A 23336-nucleotide genomic window follows, 5' to 3' on the forward strand; every position below is an offset into this window, starting at 1 on the left:
TGGCAAGTTTCATCCACAGCAAAAGCCTGATGCTCCATGAAGGAAGCCAACACCGTCACTCTCTTGCCCCATCACATGGCTCTGCTCACAGGCTGCAGAGCAAAGGGAGAGCTGTGACTCATCTCCAGAAGACTTTCAAGAAGCAGTTGATCATTCTGAACTGAGAGTCACTGCTGTGAGGCCAGCACTCCCCTTCTCCTGACCAGAGTGTGGCTGGGAGGCTGTGACTCACACTCAAGTCAAGAGGGTTCAGTACACAACTTTCCTTTCTGTAGAAATGATTCAGTGCAAGATCCCTGTTCCCTTATGTGTGCTTTATAAAGCATCTCTTTTAACACTACTGCACAGTGTTGTTTCTGATCCTCTTCACCCCACAGAGGCTTTCAGATCACAGATATTCAGGGCTAAGGACCAAGCAAAGCAACCCCAAACGCCAAAGGGCAGTGTGAGAATGTGCTCTGCCAGAGAGCAGCAATGTCCAGAAACAACGTTCAGCAAGGGTCTTGTGGCTTTCAAGAGCTGCTCAGCATTTCCCTGCTTCAGTCTTCCTTTCTGCCCATGGTGTCCAGGGATGGACACTTGGGATTTAGAGGAGGGAAAGGCTAAGAGCACTCTATCATTTCCTTCAGTGCATGTTTCACGTGACCTTTACATCTGTGACAGAATTAAGAAACCCCATCATTAAAACCAACATCTTTATGCTGTCTGCCTAACCAACATGAGTACCCAAGGGTTTTTGTCCTAAGGACACTGTCAAGAACAGCAATATTCCAGTCTGGTGACTGGCTCTGGTGCAATTCTCACTGTGTTCTGCACCATCCATGGGACATAGGGCCTCCTCTCTTCAAAAGCACAAGAAATCTCAGAGAAATTCTTGCTTTCTTTAACTACCATTTAGAAAATAGTCTTGAACGTCCTTCTGGGACAATAAATGGACATTCATGTCTGTATAAACCACTCAGTCTGCATAATGTAACAGAAACTTCGTTCTTCTAAAACTAACAAAGCACACCAAGATGAGTGACTTCTCTAGGAAAAGCATGATGCTTCTTGCAGGTAACGTTGTCCTGAGCAAAAAGAAGAAAAATAAATAAAAAACCACTGTCTTGGTCTAACTTCATATTGCATTTCCCAGATGTAACTTTGGTATAAATTTGGATCCAGCTTCCTCCAAAACACAAAGGTTTTGAGACTCCTGCAGACATTTGCAACCCCATAAGGCAGTGGTAAAACGCTGGGGCAAATCTGCACTGTCCCCAACATCAGGACTCATCAGTGCCAAGGCCTCTTTCTACTTTTTGGGTTTGCTCTGTGGGCTGGAAGGACGGAAGCTCCCCTGGCCATCCGCAGTGGCCGGCAGCCAGGGCACAGATGGGCCTTTGTGTGCAGGGGGAAGCCGGAGGGACTCTGCAAAAGGCCTCAAGTCTTGAATAATGCAGAGGGTGAGAAATGCTTTAAACAAAAATAGTTTCTGACTAAGACTTCTCATGGAGCCTGGAGCACAAACCTGCCAGCCCCAATCTGTGTCTGAGTCCCCTCGCAGCAGTTCCAGTCCTGGCTGCTTCCTGCGGGCTTGATCCGGAGAATCACCCGGCAGAAAGCAGCAGCCTTTGATCTCCCTCTCCCTACCTCAATATCCCCCACCCCGGCACACAAAGAAGCTTTTATTTGCTAATGAAAGGCAGGAAGCAGACTTAAATTAATCAAATGAAGTCTCTCTCCCTTTCATATAAAGAAATTAATTCTAGTTAAACAGAGGTTTTGCCGTTCTTCTCATTTCGAGATCCAACAACTGTACAATTAAAGTGCATACCAATGACCCAGGACACTGTAATCCCAATCCCATGAGCCTCACAACAGGCACACTCCCAGAGGAGAGCAGTGCAATGGCACTAGGTAGCTACAATTAATGAATTGGCAGTAGGGCCAGCAGGGTTTGGGTCTTGCTAAATCAAAATCCTGTTAGATTTGTTTTGACCTGGAGACATTCCCAACTATTTCCTCCACCCCAGATCAAGCTCCAAAGGATTTATTACACTTTCAGATGCTATACCCTTTCTTTCCTCTCTCTAAATAATTGGTTTCCAAATTGTTTGCAATCCCAGCCTGGGAACTTTGAAGGACAACTGCAGTGAACCATTTACAGACATGCACTGAGGTATATTAGGGATCTGGGTGCTTTTTTTTGCATGTTTTAAAGGCTCAAGAATTTTTTTTCTCTGTTTATTACATATACGTCTCCCCTTAAAGGAAGCCAAAATCTTAGAGTAACTTTCTTTTCTTTGTGTCACCCTGATATCTCTAACAATAATAAATTGCTTACATATATTTTCCCCTCAGACCTCTTCTAGCCCATCAGTGCATACTGGAATTGTAATCCTAAATACAATTCCAGTCTTAGAGTTCAGTGAAAGTGGAAATTCTGGACCTATTCCTGAGCTGGTCATTGAAAGAGACAGCAGTTTGCAATTAAATGAAATGTTAATATCTTTATGATATCTGGCTCCAGCTCCCAACTCTCTGGCTCCTGAACAGACTGATACTTTCGAAGGCCTTGTTCAAGGTGCATTCTCCTTGCACAAGCAGTAGATACTGGCAATGTCAATACAGTGCCTGCAGCAAGAAACTTCTTAGATAGCAAAGTACATCAATTCAAACTCTTCTAAATGGAGGGCTTAGGAGCTTTATACAGTCTTCAACTGCTTCTGCTCTCCTTAGCATCTTTTATTTGTGAGGGAGACTGACCTCTTTATTGATTATGGGGTCATTGGGAAATTTAATTTTGACATTTCCAAAATTGACAGGCCAAGGAAGCTATGGTAGAGGAGGTCAAGGCACCCCAGCTACTGGGTAGATCTGATAAGCAAGGACAATTCTGATTAGCATCATGACCAAAATACTGCCCACTGCCCTTTCCTTTGTATCTACTACCTGTACCATCATCTTCAAGCTCCACTGGGAGGGCTATGCTACACTGCCTAGAGACTTCTCACTCCTTGCAGGGTAGAAAATACATTCCTGTTTTGGTTGGCACATTTTTACTCCCAGTGTCTGTGTCTCACCCTCCCTACTGTTGTGCCACTGTTAAAACACATTTGCTCAGACCCAGCAGTCCCTTCTGGGAGCTGCTGTGACCCTGGGGAGGCCCAGCTGGTGCCTCAGTCCTGCCTTACTGATTGCTCAGTTCAGGAAAGCAGAGTCCCAGGACACTGCCCAGCAGCTCCTGCTGAGAGGCACTCATGGGGTCCAGACCTCCCTCCCCAGGAGGCCACCACAAGCCACTATGTCCTCGTGTTTGTTCCAAATGATGGGAATGAACAAAATCCATCGCTGGGAAATTCTTAGGCTTCAGAATCGGGCTGTGACTTGAAACACAAAAAACCACTGATGAAATAAAGGTCAAGGAGATGAAAATGTTTTGACAAGGTCAAATTTATTTTGGGAAATTTTAATCCATTCCTTTTGACCTTTATCTGACAGATGGGCTGAACTCTTAAAACATTGGTGATATAATCTAAAGCTCAGCAACCCATTCCTGTTTCCTATGCAGGACTCAGCTGCCTGTCCTGTAGCCCTTCCCCAAGCCCCCAGCCAAGTGATAGAAACACCTGACAGGCCATGGGTGAGGGGCATTTCCCGACTCCTGGTTGTTCTATAGCAAATAAATGTCTGGTTATGATGGGAAAAGGCTTGTTTACAAATCTCACACACTCAAGGATGGGCAGCCCAGACTGCACTTGGCTCCTGTTCTCTGCAGCAGGTGACCTAATGCAGGCAAGAAATAACCAGAAGAAAGTCTTTGGCTTTCTGTTTCCCAGTCTGAATTAGGTGAGGACAGTGGTGCCACTTCCAGGGCCATGCAAGCTTGGCTTTCTGCAGGCTCGTGCAGAGTGGGTGACCTTGGGAACCCCAGCGCGATTACAACAACCAGGATGGCTACACTTCTCTAGAGCTCTTCCTCACTTAATCTAACACAGGGCAGAGGTGTCAAAACCTCCCAAAGAGAGACATTTTTCAAATCTTTAGGTAATATCTAGAGTCCAGCACACGAGTTTGTCGCTGTCTCAGACCATGATGTGCAGCCATGAGGCTCTTGAACTGTCTGAGACACACAGTACTTTAAGGTATTGGAGGTTAATATTTTGCAGAGTGGAGGCAGTATTTGATAAACACCATCTCTGACAGACAATCCCATCACAACTGGGGCTTAGAGGTTTGTTTTGAAATGAGACTCAGAGCCACAACATAAAGAAAACACAAGCTCTGAGCATTAGCACTTTGCAAGATGATAGGAGGAAAAATGGCTTTATTAGCAAAAAGAGGAACAGCACACTCAGCCAGATGTTATTTAGGAGACCTGACCTGACAACTGATATATTGATACCTAGTTATTGCCAAAGTAGGAGAATTCAGTGAGATATCTCTCTTTTGAATGCAAAATAAATCAACTGATTCCCGCAGAGACATCAGGCATGATGGTTTACACACAAGCAGCAAAGGCAGAGGGCTCAGGAAAGAAGTGAGCACTGCAACACACATGGGAACTGATGATGATGATGGAGAATATGCAGTGAGACGGAGAAGTGGGCCCTTTTGGTGCTACAAAGTAACACAGTGTCACTGAGGCAGGAAGGACAAGTGAATAATGTCATAATATAAAAAGGAAATGCATGTCCTTAGGTTGATGATATGCTTATGTGTGTGGGATGACCCCAATGAATATTGCTAATGAGCCAGCACCACTGCAATGTTAATTAATTTGGGATCTAATAGTAAAGTAAAATAATTAGATTGTAAATCTGACATATTAGAGCAGTCAGATGGTGAAAATAGCAAATCAAATCTACACAAGAAAACTTCAGCATTCTGTAATAGTGTGCCACAAAAAGATCAGATTAAATGTGGTTTTAGCTGAGAGGCAGAAATGTACTCTTCTAGGAGATTACCACATGTTCCCTTGGTGAACTGATGATAGCTAGAGAGACCTACAGGGGGTAAGCACAGCTCCTACCCTGCATTCTTGAGTATTCCAGTGTTATTCTATCCATCTCCTTACAACAGCAATAGAGTTAGTGCCAGTGTACAGCTGCAGTTAAAAAGTAAAGCCAGAGTTAAGAGCTGCTCAGAAATACCTTCTGCTGATCCTACTGCTCAAATCACCACCTCAAAAACCAACCCAGCTCCCCTCATCCAGCAGCTCAGTTGTAGGAAAGTGCATTAAGGAAACCAAAATCTTGCAGTGATGCTTTAGACTCAGCCAACACAGATTATCCTGGCTCCAGCGGCCGCAGTCAGGCTCTGCCTCTCTGTTGAGATAACAAGCTGCATACTGCTTATCTGCCATTAGACATATGGCAGTAAGAGACCTGAGGAGAACTCATCCAGACTGCACAGCACATCATGACCATCTTGTATAATGAGAACAAAATGGGGTGCCAAGGATAGGAGGGTGATGACAACCAACACAGCAACGCTTGCTCAAAACCAGAAGCCAAAGCACCACCGAGCAAAGCAGGGGCCACTGGAAGCAATCACTTTCTCCCAGTCATTCTGAGGCTCATAAAAGCAAAGTAAGGATGGCCTGGGAAAGAGCTATCATAAATAGAATGCTCAACTCTAGGCAAAATCCTTTTCAGCCCATGTGTTGCACTGCCCAGTGATTTGGCTGTATTGTGTATTTATGGAATATTACCGTGGATGGATGTCCATGCTCATTTGACAAAAGCTGCACCCACTAGAAAGCATCATTACAAGAGCATCATACACAGATTTGCTGACACCCTGCCTGCCAGAATGCCTCCACATTACAGATGTCCCATTTTCACTTGACAGAGAAAAGCATTCAACAGATCACAGAGCAGAGAGAGGAGCAAGACTCACTGAGAGTCCTTTCATGGCAAGGGGGAGCCAGTGGGGAAAACTTCAACAGGCTCTCATCCAACTGTGATTTACACCTCAGTTCTCTATTAAAGGATAGATGTATTCACAGTCCTTCAAACCTCTCTCCTCTCTCAGAATTCCAGCAGCATTTATAAATACTCTTTACCCTTCTCATTCAAGTAACTGGACATGAAGTTTGAAGGGTATTTTTCCCTTTGCAGCATCCATCACTGCAGCCACAGAAAAACCTATGGCTGAATAATTGTCTGAAGCAAGAACTACTCCAAGTTCCAAGCTGCTGTCTCAGTAATATTCATGGCATGGTCTCTTGTGTCTTTCTGGCTGAAGACATCTAAAGCATATTATTTTTGTATAACTCTCCCACTACAGAAGTGCAGTTTCCTCCAGGACAGAAGGTTGCAAACAAGCAGATCAAAGACATCCACAACACACTGCACGTCATACAGGAGCATGTACAAACTGGCTGGGAAAATTCCCTGTGGGAAAATCCTTCACCTTAAGCAATGAGAAGTTAATCATCCCTTCTAGGGCAATGCACAGGGCATATTTCAATGGCTCCGTGGAACACTAATATCAGGAATGATCTCTCCTTGGTGAAAAACACTGGTACCAGCTCTCTGGATTTTAGATAAAAATACTCAGTTGAAAATATGCAAAAAAAAAAAAAAGGTGCGAGAAATCCTTTCCAGAATGACACCTCACCTCTGTTCTCCAGCCCAGGAAATACTCATTTTCACCGAAAGCAGAGTACTTGGCAAGACCAAAATTGCTTGGGAAGGATTCAGTGTCTGTCTCCCTAGTGTCGTATGGCTGAGCTGCTTGCTTCAGGCTCTTTTAGGAGCAATAAAGGAAAACCAGCTTTGCCTGAGCCAGGCTGATGGACATTCATCTGCTGGGACCTCCACACACCTCAGGGAAGTGCAGCTCCACCAACTTATTGATGCTGCGAGCTGCACCAGCCCCCCAGTTCTTAAACTCGTAGCCAGGGGCTGCTTGAGGCTGAGTTTTGGTGATTTGGGTCAAATATCTGGCCAAGATCAGCATCTCCTACACACTACCTCAACCGAAAAATCAAATTCAAAGGTGTCAAGACAAAACTTAACTGCAGGTCCAGATTTGTTGCTATGAACTGAAAGGTACCTCCAGAGACAGCAGGAAAACACAAGGGGGATGCACCTGTTAATGCACACCAAGGGGTCTGGGACAGATGGGCTCTGGCAGAGATGGAGAGCAGCAGCACAGGAAAGAAACAGCCAGAGGGCTGGAACTGCCTCTCAGGGCTGGGCTGGAGCACTGCCAGCAGCCTTACAGCCCAGGGAAAGGCTGTACCTGCAGTACCTGTGCTCCCTGTGTTTGGCAGACATGCTGGCAAACTGCAGAAACTGCTTAAGGCTATGTCTATAAACCACTGGCTTTGTGAATGCACAAGAGAAGAACTAAATGGGAAATTTCTAATAAAAGCAAAATTTGTCAGAGCTTTTGGCAAAGCTTGGAATTAACATGTGAATCATAAAATATCAAGAGAGCAAACAAAACCCATCCTCAGACATTCCCCTATCAGAGCTAAAAAAAGATATGTGTGTTTGAGCTTCTCTTGCACATACCACGTGCACTTTATCTAGAAAAACTGTGTTTAGGGTCTCCCTGACTTTGCCATCACTCAGGGATACCATCAGCAGACTCTTCACAGCTACAGAGCTCCAGCAGCCCCTGCAGCTTCCCCACAGCACCTCCCACCTCTGCCCATGTGGCAGTCACACCACATCAGCCTCTTCATCTCTGACAGGACTGTGCAAATCTGGCTACATCCAACTGTAAATACAATTACCACCATTATGCACTAGGGAATGGGCTGACACCTTGAGATACTCCCTCAGATCTTAAAATTATAAGTGGCTGTGGTGAGAAATGGCCCCTTCTCCACCCTTTCCGAGGGCTCCTTCTGCTTTTCCAGGACCCTGTCAGCCCTATGGAGTCAGCAAAGCCTCCTGTAACCCTTCAGCCATGGAAGAGAAGCATTCAGATTTATCAAAAACAAAATATCTGCTGGAAATTTTGGTACTGAAGCTGGCAAGTGTTCCTGCTCTGAAAGGCCACATGAACTTGGATAACATGTATAACATTTCCCAATATATCCTCTGTAGTCTTCTGTTTCTGTTGCCAAAGAGATAAGGATTTAATTTTAGCCATTGAAATTTTATTACCTCTCCCAAAATACCAATTAATAATTCCCTGCTTATTCTAGCAGAAATCCTAGACTGAAGATAGTTTCTTTCTACCATCTTCCTTTAAGCATTTGTTCCTTTTTTTTTCCCTTGTAAGTAAAGAGTTTTATGAAATATTTTTATGCTTACTTCATAAGTCAGGCAGTGAGTGCAGACACAGGTAAGGACCAAGTGGGAGCCTGCTTATCTGCATCCTCTCTTCAATCACACAGGCAATCACTGCAGGGGCAGATCAGCATCCCTCAGAGTTAAGCACTTGTGCTCCTGGTTTTGGCCACTGATGCAGTAAAGGATGCACCTGGCTTCAGTCCAGCTGTCAGCACAGCCTTTCTTCTTGGACATATCACCTGTTTTGGTCCCTCTTCTCTCCACAAAAATCATCATGCCCACAGTAATGCAGAATATAAATCATGGCCATTCATCCTCGTCTTTGGATTTGTGTCGTGTGCTGAGCAGCAGATCCTCTAACCTGGCACAGGTGCATTTTCCTCACTGAGCAGCACCATGACCCTGGCAGTGCCCCTCTGCCAGAGGCACATTCTGTGTCCCCCCTGCCAGGCCAGGCTGAAGGGTCACTGAGCCGAGCACAGCCACTCAGCAGCCCCGGGGTTTGGAGATGGAGAAGACAAGAAAGGTGCCTCCAGAGCCTTCTCTGAGCTCTCACATTCTGTCTGTTCATCTGAAGAGCCAAAGCAAACCCCTGTGCCCCACAGGCTGCCTGGATGCCCTGAGATGGGGGGGAGGTAACCACACCCATACAGAGACCACACCTAAAATCACAGACTGACCTGTGTCCCCTGAGTTTTCCCACTCAAGTTTTGCCATAACCAGGAATAACCTGCAGCTGCAGACCTGCAGGGAGCAACCTACACTGCTCTCTCCATGACACCCATGGCACACACACCAGGGTACAAAAGCCAGCAGCCAGGCTTGTGCTGATCCAAATTTACCTCCACCTCAGCCTCCCTTCTTGTTCCTTCTGGTTAACCTGAGTAGCAATGAAAACTAAATGCCACCAAGTATGCTTAAAAGTCCTCACATAAAACAGACGTTAAATGATATTCTGTTTAATAAGATATATGGAAAGGAGCAACGCTGATTCACTCCTCAGGTGAGGAAATTTCCCTTTAGGAGTTTTATATTTTGTTGATTTGGATCATAAAAGGAATAATTTTTAGGGCAGCAGTGGACAGGTAAAAGCAAAGCTGAGATCTGCATCTGATCAAAATAATATTTTTCATATTATTTCCTCTGGAATTTGTTTAACTCTATCATATTTTAGGGTTTTCCATTATTGAAAGCCATCACATTGAGTTACAGCAATTGGGGGAATAGCAAAGAGCTCACTTGCAAATAGCTCTGTAGAAGATTATGACAAAAGGCAGAAGAATATGCTCAGGACATTTGATGAATAAAAATGGTTAGGAAATTTTCACCAAGTTTCATCTCAATAATGGTATTAATAACTGTCTATTAGAATAGCAAAAAGAAACAAATTAGGGAACTTGAATGGCATAGTTCCAAGGGATGAACAATATTTTGACTAAAAACTGCCTCATTAAGTGGCTATCTGGTCATTTCTTTTTACTCCTCTTTCAGAAAATATTAGATACTAAGTTGCACAAGTGGTGCTCTGCTCTTCTGTACAATAAGCAAAGCTGATCATGAGGAGTCAGCTACCCTCAGTTACTCCAGAGCTAACACTGTTGCTGTTAGAGAAACCAGATTTATCTCTATGCCCAATTAGTTTGTACTTATTCAAGAATCTCACTTTCATTTCCTGACAGCAAAATCAACACAAACTTCCTAAAATATTATGACAATCTGGTGGAAAAAAACCACCCTAATAATGTGATGTATTGCAGATCAGACATATTTTCCTACAAAGGCTCCAAGAAATACACTGCCAGTGGGACACAAATACAGGGTGGGAGGGCATCTGCTCAATCTGCCATTTACCAACACACATGTCCAAAGCCAATTTTAATTTGGAATTCCCTAGCTTCTTAGGCTGAGAATTATAAACCATTTCTGTGCATTTTGCAAAGCATTTTTAATTTGCTTCAGTGAAAAATGTGGCTAATGCCAGCAGAATGACATTCCTGGCATTCCTTCATATTGGAAGCCTGCAGCTAAGGTGTTGCCCGGGGAGCACGTTTAGGGAGAACCAGCCCAGCAGGGCGGGCCATAATCCACAAAAGCAAAACCAAAACGCACAGAAGGAGTGCCTGTAAAAGCAACAAAAAACAACTATTGGGAAAGATACAGCAGCTGGTTGGTTTTGTCCATCTCACATTTCAATCAATGTATTCCTCTGGAAAAACTTTGGAAGGAAGTTTTGTCCAGTCTTTCATATAAAAATTATCCAGAGCTGTGATATATCCCTGAGGCTGGGTTTTTTTTAAATCAAATACATATTTTAGAAAGTTGTCGGGATCCTTTTCACAACAACTATTTGCAGTGTCTGAGCATTAAGAATATAATGTATTCATATGCTGAACACATACAGACAGCACTTAATATGAAGTTTCTTTGCATAATACAAAGCAGTTCTGCTGTCTTTAATGAATATTTTAGCACTGAATGAGGTAAACAAAACCAGGTTCTGAAGGACAACGAGTTTCACCCTGTGTTAAAAATCTCTCTTCAGGGCAAAACTGCACCCAAACTATGGTGGGTTTTTTTATTATTAGTTTTCTTTTAAGGACAAAGATTTTCAATATTTTTCTGTGGCTGAAGTGCAGGAGCCCAGTGTGTGTGGTGTCTCTCAGGGCACTGTGCTCACAGCTAGAGGGTCACAGTCAGGTTTTGGGCCATAGCACAGGTTTTTAAAAGCAACAGTTGAAGCATGGAATTATTTACATAAGCCACTAAACGCTCTGGCAACCCCATGGCATCCTCCTGCCATGGCAATTAAACTGAGACAAAAGCCTCAGGCAGCCCTGCCTGACAATCCCATCCTGTTCTTCACCTGCTCCACACCCATGCTGCAGAATATGCAACCCAGTACTGCCCACCTAAACTCTTCATCAAGTGCCAAACTCCAGTTTTGGAGGGTGTTTTACAGCAAGCTGTGGAAAGCAACTTGGAGAGCTGTAAGGAATGGCCAGGATGACAGTTTGAGGGCTCCCTCCTGGTGACACGTATGAATCAACTCCATGGCGCTGCTTTCGTGGGGAAAACAACTCGGCCTTGCTGAAATGTCATTCCTAGTGACTACAGAGAGAAGTTTATGGGGCTTGGTGCATCCTTTTATTTAGTCAGGGAATACTCACTGGCCTCAGTGTGTATCATTTGATACACATATTCCTCTCCTACCCACAAGCCTTAAGCACACACTCTGGTTTAAGTGCATAATCCTCATCCCTCTGCTCTTTAGGGAGGGGAAGGAAAGCAAATGCATTAAAGACCCAAAAAGCAAAGTGACAGAATATGTTACTACATGGTTCTTAGCAAAAGAATTTGTACATGGCAGGAAACCAAATCTGCTATTAGTAATGAGTGTACATGCAGCTACATTGTAAATCACAGCACTGGGAAGGAAGCAAGAAGCACAGGGCAAACACTGGATTTCAAGAAAGAACCTCTAAATCCACCTCCAGGAGGAATTAGATGAAATAATAAAGAGAACTGTTACAAGACACTGAAAACAGGCTAGTGCTGGGGCTGTTCTTATACCTTGATATAATTATTTAATACCAGTACCTCGTTCAATATCATTACACTGGTGTAAAACGTTCAGAGCCACCAGAGCTTGCCAGGGCTGGGGCAGCAGCCCCAGCACAGCCCTGCTCTGCAGCACAGCACTGGGAGGCTCCCTCTGCAGAAGGACAAGCCCCTGGCACGGCTCAGCTTCTGTGTTACTGCTGCCAGGGACCTTCCCCTTGCCTGCTGCCCAGCAGCCAGCTTGGCTCTGCTGCTGTTTTCTGTCAGCTCTGCAGACCTCCCCGCACCGTGGGGCTGTGTCCTGCTGAGCTCCCCAGGCCCCCTGAGCTCCCTGTCCCTTCCCCAGCACCAGCCCCACCATCAGCTGCCTGGCTCCAGATCAAAGCTCCCAGGAAGGTGAGGGGCTTCATCTTCCCCACCTCCACCACTTTTCCAAGCACTCTGAGTTTCTAAAAATTCAGCTTTTCCACCACTTACTGCTATTTCCTTATGTGGCTGTACCAAAACATGGGGCTGAGATACTGCTGAGCCCTTTGCTTCTCAAAACCCACCTCTGACTATTCCACATAGAGGCAGCTGCTCTGATGAGCAACTCTGCCACACTCACACCTGTCCGTACCTTACAGCTTCTCCATGGGTGAAGATCAGCCAGGATCAGGCCTTTGGAAAGGTGTCCAGATGAACGAGATTAGAATCATGGCATTGTTAGCACAAGGCTCCCCCCACAACTTTTAGGTGCTGAGGATTGGACGTGGTCAGTGCTTCCCACACCAGGGAGATGCTGAAAATGGAAAAAGATATTTTCATTCAGAAATAAACCAAAACATGTTGTGAATGTTGGGGATAATATCAGACCCTGTGAACCATTCATTTCACAGTTTTGAGATTCAGCATCTGTGTTTTGCAATATGTCAGTGCTAAATTCATCACTGAATATTGATATTATTTTCCCATCTCCTGGTAAGCTAATAGTACAGATACAGGACACAACACAGGCTGCTGTTAGCAAGTCATGGCATGAAGTCATCTTTGATGAAATGCAGCTGTTCAGAGTCAAGCTGTCTGATCACAGTGAAGACAGACATTTCCATTGCAATCTTTCACAAAAGATGATTTAACTCAGGAGGATCTCCCTATAAATTATTCTTAAAACTGAGATAGGAATTACTTAATTAGTGCACTGGCAGGCATTTCAAGAAAAACAAAAATAAAATAAAATAAAATAAAATAAAATAAAATAAAATAAAATAAAATAAAATAAAATAAAATAAAAACTAAGTGAAACATACACCATTTTCCTTTTTTTAGCTGACAGAAAAAGAGGCTAGACAGTTTTAGGTATGAATTTCTGAGCTGCAAGTACCTATCCTAAGTCCATTCTTGGACATTACACCTGCCAAAGGGCTGGAAGCAGCAATGCATTTATGTTTTCTGCAGGTAATGCAGAATTAGATTTCCACTTAAAATTATGAACAAGATTTATTTTATTATCAAGTTCAAGCTACAGAGTGTTTGGCCACTTTCATGTTGAGTCCAATACCTTAAAAAACTTGCAGCTAAAGACCATGACAGCAGCAGGAATTTAATGTGAGAGGGGTTCAGACTGTACTCTGGCTTTTTACACTTTCTGCTGAAAGGATGAGGGGGCAGGACTGAGACCTACTCTCCATGTCACTGTAACTTGCAGATGGGCAAAGCAGATCTGGTTCATTTCACAAAGTGGGGTCAAATCTCTGAAGGGCTCCTGCTGCATCACATCAGCTGATGGATGAGCAAGGAGCCAGGAGAAGGAAAAAATTAAATGTCCATGGTGTGAGGCAGCATTTACACAGGCCTTTCTGAAGCACAAGCCTTTTTCATATAAGATGAAAAGGGTTTTTTGTATGAGTTTTTCTTGTAGTCCAATTATTCTAGTTACCAGTAATCCGTTTTCTATTCTATGGTTCATTTATAGTGAAACTGATGAGGCTTTTCCACAGCACTTGCCTGCTTTCACAAGTTGTGCAGTACATTGTCATTAGTGAACTGTCCACTCAGCTCTGTCTGAACACTCCTGCCAGCACTAAAGGGTGGCTGGACCGCCTCTGGCCTCGCCATGCACTCTCACAAGCACTCTGATATTGGGCTTTACTGGCTCTGTGTGCATGCCAGCAGAAATGACACCTCATGCCATACGGAAATTCACCTTGCAGCCAAAACATGGGCTGTGTGTTTGGTTTGGATGAGCTGCCACCACAGTAACAGAGAGGAAAAATACATTTTATATATATGAGCTTGTTTTAATGAGCTTGTTTGTAAGTAGTAACTGTTTTATTAGCTCTTATATGTATTGCTAACCCTTTAATTGGTGTTTTTGGATTGCTGTAGACTGCTACTGAAGGTAAAACATAGTTTTAAGAATTTTAATATTGTAATCATGGAAAAGATTACCATGTTATCATATGAGAAAATCTGCATAATGCAGGTGATGATTCTGCTGTGATCTGCTTTCAGCAGCAAATGTTCAGTGTCTGTTCATCCCAAACCAAAATTAGCATTTTCTGTGGACTCAGCTATAGATACTTCTGGTCTTTACAGTAAACCCTTAACATAAAACTGCCAAAAATGGAGGAGGACTTTAGACAAATTTCTGAAAGGCAAGACTTGCTCCACAACTTTTTTTTTTTTTTCAGTCATACAAATCTGTGACTTAAAGGTAAGAAATAGAAATAAACATTGTGCCCATGTACACTTGGGCATTCAGTTCTACCCTGGCTTGGCTCCAGATGTCCCAGACTTGCAGCTCACTAAGCTGTCATTTACTCCCTTCCATGCAAGATTTGGGATGTTTTTTGAAGACCTCCCAGTTCAGGAGTTTCACAGCTGCCTGGGAAGTTCAGATGACCACTTCTGATTAAAGCTCAGGTGCTCTCCTTCCCTTTGCATCCCCTCCACTCCTCACATGCCAGTCATAGGTATTTCCCAAAAAAGGGAAACATTCAGCTTACATGGCAGCAATAGAACAGTTTTCAATCTCAGTTAACCTTTACAGCAGTAACACTAATTTGCAGTCTGTTCATACTGAATGCTAAAGTCTCTCTGTTTCCTGCTCTGAATTTCATTCTGTGTCAATTAGTGCTATGAAGTCAGTCTAATAATGATGTATGGTTAGCACGGGGCTCGTGTCTGAGAGCTGAGAGGAATGCACAGAGGACAGATAATTGAGATGGCGCCATCAAAGCTGTTCAATGCTTTGTTGAAGTTAAAGGGTCTAGAAACGTGCTATAAAAATATGTTTTGACATGGGTACTGATAACATTTAGATGTTTCCAGCAACTCTGTTGAAAATAAATGAAAAGGTCCAGCTGCATGAAGGTGAAAGGACATAGACCTGTTCAAGCCATTGCTGTACTTGCTATACTGAAGAATGATGTGCAAAAAAAACCTCAACCAATAATTTCCAAGATTGCTACTAGGCTTATTTACACCAACACGCTGAAAGCAGCACACAAATGAACAAAAGTGATGCCTACCATGTCCTCTGGCTTTTTCCATATGGCATCCAAGCTCCTGCTGGAGACTGACAAGAAACTCTAAAGAGCAAACCTGTCAAATGTGAAATCAGTGGATCAGTGGAGCACATGAGGCTCCAAAGGCAGTGGGAGGCAGGGCAGTGAGTTCCCTCTCCCAGCACAAGCGATGCCTGGAGACTTTGGACAGGATTCAGCACAGCTGACTCGAGCCATCAGCAGAGCAGAGCACATCTGGAGGAGGTTTCACATCAGCAAGGACAAGAATACCCGTGGCTTGCTCTGGGTGAGTGACATGCTCTTGGGGCACAACCAGCCCACCGTGGGGAGAAGACTCATGGGAGCCACCTTTGTGTCATCCTGGCACCACTGCCTAGGGTCAAACGCTGCAGCCAGCCCCAGACTGAGCATGAGAGCATTGGCTCTGGTGAGTCCTGCTGTCCCTGGGATCACAGCCACTGGTAGGTAACAGCAGGAGCAGGTCAAGAGGTGATCTTCACTCATACAATGGGAGCTACGCAGGAGAAGCACAGGAATATGAAAGCTCCAGCCCTTTGCTTTCCCAGCCCTTTCCCTTTCAGAGCAGCCCTGGATCCGTTCCCAGATGACTCCTGCAGTGACAGGATCCCCAGAAGGTGGGAGATGGTGTGCAGGGTTTGCTCACAGTGCTTCCCATGGCTCACACCCACCTGGAGCGGCCGGCACAGAGCTCGGTGCTGTCACTGCTCCAGGCTCCCACTGACTCTGACAGCACCCACTGACATATCCATGGGCTTCCTGGCACATCAGTCTTGATCTTTTTTGGCAATGGCACATTGCATCTTCCAGAAAAGAGAAAAAAAAAAATCAAATTGCCTCTATTCCTCTCCATTTCTCCTTGCATTTTGGATTGTAAAAAAAAAAGAGGTGGAAGTCAGCAATGGCCTCATGAGGCTCCAAACTGCAGCTTTAGGCTTTCCACCTCAGGAAAACTGTAAATGCCTGTCTGCAGATGCACAGAGAGCTTAAGGAAATAATGGGGAGAAATTAGACACTAATTAGTTTTAGAAGAAAAAGAGAGGAATGCAGCTGAATAGCTATGATGCTGCATCACTGAGATGCATTAAAAACCCAAACGAATCTCAATGTCAGCCAACGCATTGCCATAACAAATGAACGTGGTGGCAAAGGGTAGGCTTTGTTGCTAAGCTGACAAAAATAAATTAGTCACCTGTCAGTACTTGCTTAGAATTTACAAACACATCAGTTTTTGAGGGAAGAGCAGAAAATAGTCAGCATATTTTTCCATTAGAGCACTGTGCAGAGAGAACTAAGCACTTTGTTTTCATTTATGCCGTAACTTATCCCCTGCTGCACAGTAAAAGCCTCCTCCTGGGAGTAAGGCACTTCTCACCTGCAGGGCACAGAGCTGCCCCAGCTGAGGAAGGCAGCAGAGGAAGACACAAGTGCTGGAGGTGACCCAGCACTGGGTGTGACCCTGCAGGGCTGTGCTGAACCACAGAGCCCCAGAGCCTCAGCAGCGTGTAGCACCCAGCTGCAAAACTCCTCTGCTCCGAGCCTGCTCACGCTCAGGCAAAACCAAGGAGGAGCAACTGCTCTTTGTGGGCAAATTCCAGCATCTGCTGCAGAATAAAGACACAAGGGTTTACCTTGAGCCACAGGTCTCCCCTGCTACACCTATACATGTGCATCATCTCTGCTTCCCCAGGTTTTGGATGCAGGGTGTCTCTCCAAGTTAGAAAAAAAAACAGCTTGTTTTATGGGGTGATGGGGATACTAGGAACTAGAACCAAGGGAATACTGAAAAAAACCCCAAAGTGTATAATGAAATAGCCAGGGTTAAAACAAACATTTTCTGTCATTAATTTATTTCTATATTTTGTCTTCAACTTCTACATGCAACAAAGCAAGTCTTTAGTAAAGCTGAAAGATTGAATAAAATACTTAGGATGTCTAAGAAAATTTGGAATTTACATTAAGCATTGATGCGGTTAGACTGATTCAACCAAGTAACCAAAGCATTGCCTACAAATTACAGGTCCAGCTGGAGCAGCTTGAGCCACAAGGGAGTCAGGGGTGAGCAACCCCAGCCCAAAAATTAGTCACAGGAGTTAGTTGGGAAATCATTACGAGAAACAAGAACAACGATCTGCCACAGACGAATCCTAACCCAAAAAAGGACGTGATGCTCAGTCAGTCAAGTGATTTGCTACAAATTATTTGCCCAGGGCCAATCTTGCTGCTGAAGCCATCAGTGAAGATGCACTTCCTGGTGAGATGCAGGAATGTAGTTAAGTCTAACAAGCTGCTGTACACAGCACTTTAATTAGGGCAAATGAGGAAAAGATAATAAACCAGCAGGTCAAATGAAGAAAAAAAATCTGTAAATGAACAGAATCAAAATACTGCTTTTTATGGTGACAAGATAAAAGCTCTAAAATGAGATTTCTGAATTGCAGTGATACCCAAACTCACACCAAATGAGGGCACAGGAGACAGTGAGCAGCCCATTCAGCCACCAGCACAGCAGCCAGACTGAGCTCTGACCCCACCAAACACAGGAATTTATCCAGGTTTTATTTCAGCAGCAACAAATGGCTGGCTGGGCAGAGCTGTTGCAAACTGCAAAGTAGGAGGCAAGGACAGGTGTGTAATTTCTTGAAATGTCCTTTTAGGGCTTGTGGCACAGAGACTCTTTTCAGACACAAGCCATAAGGCTGAGAAATATCTATCATGCTTAGCTGTGGAAACAGGGATTTTATGAAAGTGCGATCACGAGGTGATAATAAGAATGTGATTGGAAGTTGATGTGTTATTGCTTAATTTAGACAGAGGAAGGCTCTTTTTTTGTCCATACCATCTGCCAGCCTAGAAACCCAAGGAATAAAGGCACAAGCTGCAGATGGCTTTTATAATGGCTGTACTCAAGCAGCAGAGGAGCAAGAAGGAGAGAGGCCATATAAATCAGGCAGCAATATCACCATGGCTGAGCAATAACCCAGCTGAGAGCAGCATTCAGCAGGAGCAGAGCAAGCAGGAGACACTTTCCCAGTTGGCTGCATTAGGATTCAGGTGCAGGACAGGAAGCAGAGCTGGACCCTCACAAGCCTGTTGGGAGCACTGACATGGGAGCCTGGTGGGAGCAGGGAAAACAGCACGGCTGCACACACTAACTGCAGCCTCCAAGAAAAACAGATAAACTCTAAAACTGCATTCACATATGCAACAGTTCCCAAGCTAGATCTTATCCTTTCTTTCCTCTCTTTTTTTTTTTATTTTTGGGAGGGAAGAGAGAAGGAGAGTGGAAACTAATTTACTTCAAGTCAGTAGAGAGAAAAACAAGCTTGGAGGCAAGACACAGGGCTCAGCAGGACAAGCAGAGACTTCTGCTGGCAAAGCAGTCCCCTGAGATGACCATCTGAGCTCTGCTGGGGAGCTTGAAAGGGCTGCTGTGCTTATCTTGTTACAGCAGAGCCCAGGTGTGCTGGACACACAGCAGTGCGGTGCAGCGCAGGGGCTACTTCAATGTTTTCCTCTGAAACAACCAGATCAAACAAGCTTACACAAGCATGTATAAAAAAACAGGCAGCACAGCATTAGTGGAATTGGGCCTCCAAATGGGACTGGTGGCACAGATTGACAGAAGAAACAGCAGAAGGCAGAGGAGAAAGTAGGGTTTAATTCTATTCATTAAAGAGACACACATGTTAATTTCTTCACATTTTTATCAATACAGAGAATACCAGCTTCTTTGCTGCCTCACTGCAAAGCAGTAACCAGCTCTGCCCTGGATGCAGAGCCTGCAGCCAGGGAGAGGAACACCAGCTATGCCTTCAGCTGGAAGGAGAGGCACAAATCAGCGTTGTTCATCTTGGGGGACAGAGGGAGAGCTTCTGCTGCTGAGTTGGTGCATGCCAGAGGCTCCTGAGAAGCTGGGATCAGCACACAAGAACACATCCAACAAGCACCAGGTTTGAAGTCAATGTCATTCTTTCAGCACTGGGACATCCCCAAACCCAACAGCCCCAAGAGCTGAACCAGTGCCTCTGAATCCCAGAAATTCTGTTGTACCCCACATGCAGCCAAAGGGAGCCATTTCAGATAATGGGATAATTTCGTTCCTGTGCCAATGATACCTGTTGCATCCATCATTGGAAGATGTATCTGAACACCATGACTGGCCCAAGCTACAGCTGCTCAAAACCAGTCCCCAAAGCAGCACTGGAAGATTCAGGGCTCACTTGATTCAGTATAAACTCCCCTAAATCCCAGCAAGACTCAACTGCTCCCTCCACAGAAGTCAGCCCTGCCACGACCTCACATGACAACTTGAGTACACATAAAAGGAAGATACAGCTCATGTCCCATGCTGTGTACCTGGCATCATCCTTTATCCCTATGCAAAGCAAATGTAAAATGTTACTGTGCCAAAACACAGGACTCTACAATTATTGTGGGTATTATCTAAATCCATCATTTACAAATATGCACAAATAGTTCCAGCAGACTCTTCGAACAGAACCAGCTGTTGAGCAGACAGGGCAGACTCCAGAGAATGATCAGTGATGGATCTGTCGAAAAAATACTAAAACTGAACCATTTTCTTGCTAAATGCTTGGCAAGATACCAGAAATTTTGCCAGAACATCACAGAAAAGGAGGAGGGAGAAGTGGAAGAAATGAGGGGAAAAAAGCATTATTGCAAAAAATTATCTTTTTTTTTTATTTCCCTAATGCTACTTTTCACTTGGAATCCTTTTTAGTTTGGCATGGGAACATGCCTTATGATAACAGATCAGAATTAAAATCACTGTTTTGACTGATCCCACATAAGCATTCTTCTTCTCACCCACCCCAGATCTTTCTCCCAGGGAAAATTGTGCGAGTCAGAGGGCTCCTTGCCAAAGCTTCAGGGAGTTCACATCAGGCAGTCTTAGAGAACTAGGGATCCTAGAAGACAGGGTAAGAGAACCTAGTACAGTGTTGTATTTTAGCCATATACAGGTGCCCTTAGGACTGGACTGGTCTCAGGACACCCAGAAACATGCACCCAATCTAAGACAGGAGCCCCACAGGCACAATTTCTAGCTATGTTCAATAATCTTCCGCAGTTACACAGAACAGATTTACTTTAGAACAGCTTCAGAACACTTGCAATCTATAGTTTTTCTATTTTACAGGCAATCAGATGTTTCTGGGCTATTTTGATACACAGCATTACTCTAGGAAATAGCACACTACCAAAGAGCACCGATAAACAGGCTGTTATTTAGGACCACACAAGCAAGGGCAGCAGCATCCCCTCCCCTTCCTGCTGGAGCAGGACTTCTCCTCCATCAAGGATTTGTACCGAGATCAGTGTGGTGGTGCTGGCAGACACTGCCACGAGCAGCAGCCACGTGAGACGGACACATCCTTGGTGAGATGCTGGGGAAACACCAAGGGCAGTGCTGGCCTGAGCCGTGCGAGGGAAGTGCAGGTTGCTGCCGTGCCCGGGCTGCCTCAGGCGAGCCAGCTGCCTGCAGGGACACTCACTGCTCTCCTGCCTTCCCACCTGGAAGCATCAATCAAGCAAGTTCAAACAGCAGCACACCAACTACGTTGCCCAGCCAATAACCTTAACTATTAACTCAGGAGCCCCCGGAGTGGGCTGAGACTGGGAACAAGGGCTTTCCTGCAGAAACATCCTTTACTGAGGGAAGAGAACAGGAAAAAGCAAATCAGTGATGCAAGAGATGCCTCAGACTCTGAGTCTATCTGTTGTGGCAGTCCAAGTTGTGAGAAAGCCCCGGGGTTGTGTGTGGCATACACACATGCAGACTGCAGAACAACACTCAGGGGAAGCCTTTTCCTTCCCAGAGCCATCCAGCTATCTGGAGGGGGAGGTGGGTGTGCTTCACCTTGACCTGTCCATCTGGTCCCCATGCTCTAACCCCCGGGGTGGGGTGGGAGCTGCCCTGTGCCAGCAGTGCAGGGGTGCCAGTGGCACAGGCAGCCAAGGGCAGGGGTGCCAGTGGCACAGGGAGCCAAGGGCAGGGGTGCCAGTGGCACAGGCAGCCATGCTCCCCTGCACTGCTGCAGCTGCAGGGCTGAGTTCATCCTGCACAGCTGGGAAGGAAATGGAAACATGATTATTTGATGAGGGGAGATTAATGGTGCCCTGCCTCTCAAACCCCAAACCACGGCAGGAGCTGCACACTGACACTCCTCTGCTGCATCTGCCCTAGCACAACAGCTCTAGGAGAGGAATTGTGAGCATTTTCCTTTGGCCTCGTGCTACTCCACCACTCCTCAGCTGATCCTGGGAATGATCTTTCAGAGGAGTTTCAGCATCCCCTGGCTCTAGGACAGCCTTTCCCACGGCCCACTGCACCCCCAGCCCCAGAAGCCACAGGATCAGGAGCCAAGGATCTCTGAGCCTGGCTGCAGCTGACTGGGAGAGGTTCCTCTGCCCTGTTCCAGGGGATCTGCACCTGGGTGATGCAAAGACCCTCACTGGAGGCAGAAGCTCAAACTTTCACTGGGGGTGATTTAGGGTTCTGCAAATCCCAGAGGATTCAAGCCACTGTTTTAAAGCAGCCCTGGCTGATTTAGGAAATACTCTGGACATTTTTACCCCCCAGGATGTGGAGGGTAGGCACTCCTTTGGTGGCACCAGCTGAATAGCTGATTCACACAGGCACCAGCAGGCACTCCAGCAGCTGAGGTTAATGGTTTGGCAATCAGCTGGGGCTAACCATTGTTCTCTAGTGATGTTTCTTAGAGTGCAAGGGGCTTTCACAGGAGTAATTCAAACAATTATTAACCGTGTACTACCTTGGTAAAAAGGGTTTCAAAGGGTCAGGTTTTTTTCTTCCTAAGTCTGTTCTTCACTATTACTGCAGGGTTTCGGCTCAGAGACCACTTGCAGAGCTGTTAAATGTTCATCCCCATCAAAATTCAACCTCGAGTGCAGAGGATCTGGCAAAGTATCTCTGGGCCAAATCCTCCCTGGGACTGTCTTCTGATCAGCCTCTCTTTTAGGAGTTTAATGAGTAAAAATATATCTGGAAATAGAGCAGAGTGGTGCCTGGAGAGGGAAGAGAGCAGCACAATTGAGCCACAGATGAGAGCAGCACAGTGTAGGTCAGACTGGTGGAGCTAAGGCCCACCAACAACAGCTCAAAAGGAATGACATAGCACAGACAGCTCCCTAAAACACTTGTGAGGAGCTCTGAAAAATGGCCAAGCTGGCCAAATCAAGAAATAAGCACAAGGGTTCCTGGCTTCACATGGCACTACTGAGATCAGGTTAGAAAAAAGCACATTCAACTCAAGAGCCAGAGTAAACTCAAATATTAAGGTAAGACCCTTTGAGAATGTTAGAGAAAAAGGATACAGAAAGGGAACACAAATAAATTCAGTATGGAGTTGAGAGGACAAACAAATATACAAGGGGAAGAAACAAATATACAAGGGGAATGATGAGAAAGCAAACGTGGATGGAGCCCTTGATGTCTCATCTGTACAAATCTGCAGTACAAACCTGTGCTCACCCACGTGTTATTGCACAAATGCTCAAAGTGGCTTCATACAAACACCTGCCATTGCATGAGGGCAGAGACTTGAGCATCAGCAAAATTAGTCACAATTCCTTAATCTTAATTCTCTATTTCAAAACACACAGATAACCCACAAAATCTTTTTTTTTAAATTAAAAAAATAAAAAAAGGAAAATGCAATCAGTTGCATAAGATGAATAGTAAATAATCAGAGAAAGGCCTTGGCAGATTCATCACAGATTAAAGAAGTTCAGGCAAATTATTCCCAAGAAAAATCTTACAGAGCAAGCCATTAGTGGATTGGTTTACAGAGAATGCTCATAGGAGGGGGCACTGGTATTTGGATGAGCTGTTTGCAATGAACTCTGCCACCTGTAATACTGAAGTACCTCACAGCCTCTCAGCAGTGTGTTTGCTGTGAAGCATCACAGCAAGAACCTTTTGTACCAGTTTGGATTGGCAGCTTTTCCCTACTCCCTTCATGTGGAACACGAG

General features: G+C 44.9%; 1 long non-coding RNA gene across 1 annotated transcript in view; it reads right to left on the reverse strand.

The window, feature by feature from the left end:
• The window catches only part of LOC128796008 (uncharacterized), a 113645-nt gene that overhangs the window by 79085 nt on the left and 11224 nt on the right, over positions 1-23336 (reverse strand). The window contains exon 2 of the long non-coding RNA XR_008433698.1: positions 12412-12573. This is a non-coding gene — a long non-coding RNA (uncharacterized LOC128796008). The remainder of the gene's footprint in view (positions 1-12411; positions 12574-23336) is intronic.

Source organism: Vidua chalybeata, chromosome 16 (assembly GCF_026979565.1).
Source record: "Vidua chalybeata isolate OUT-0048 chromosome 16, bVidCha1 merged haplotype, whole genome shotgun sequence".
Classification (NCBI taxonomy): Eukaryota; Metazoa; Chordata; class Aves; order Passeriformes; family Viduidae; genus Vidua; species Vidua chalybeata.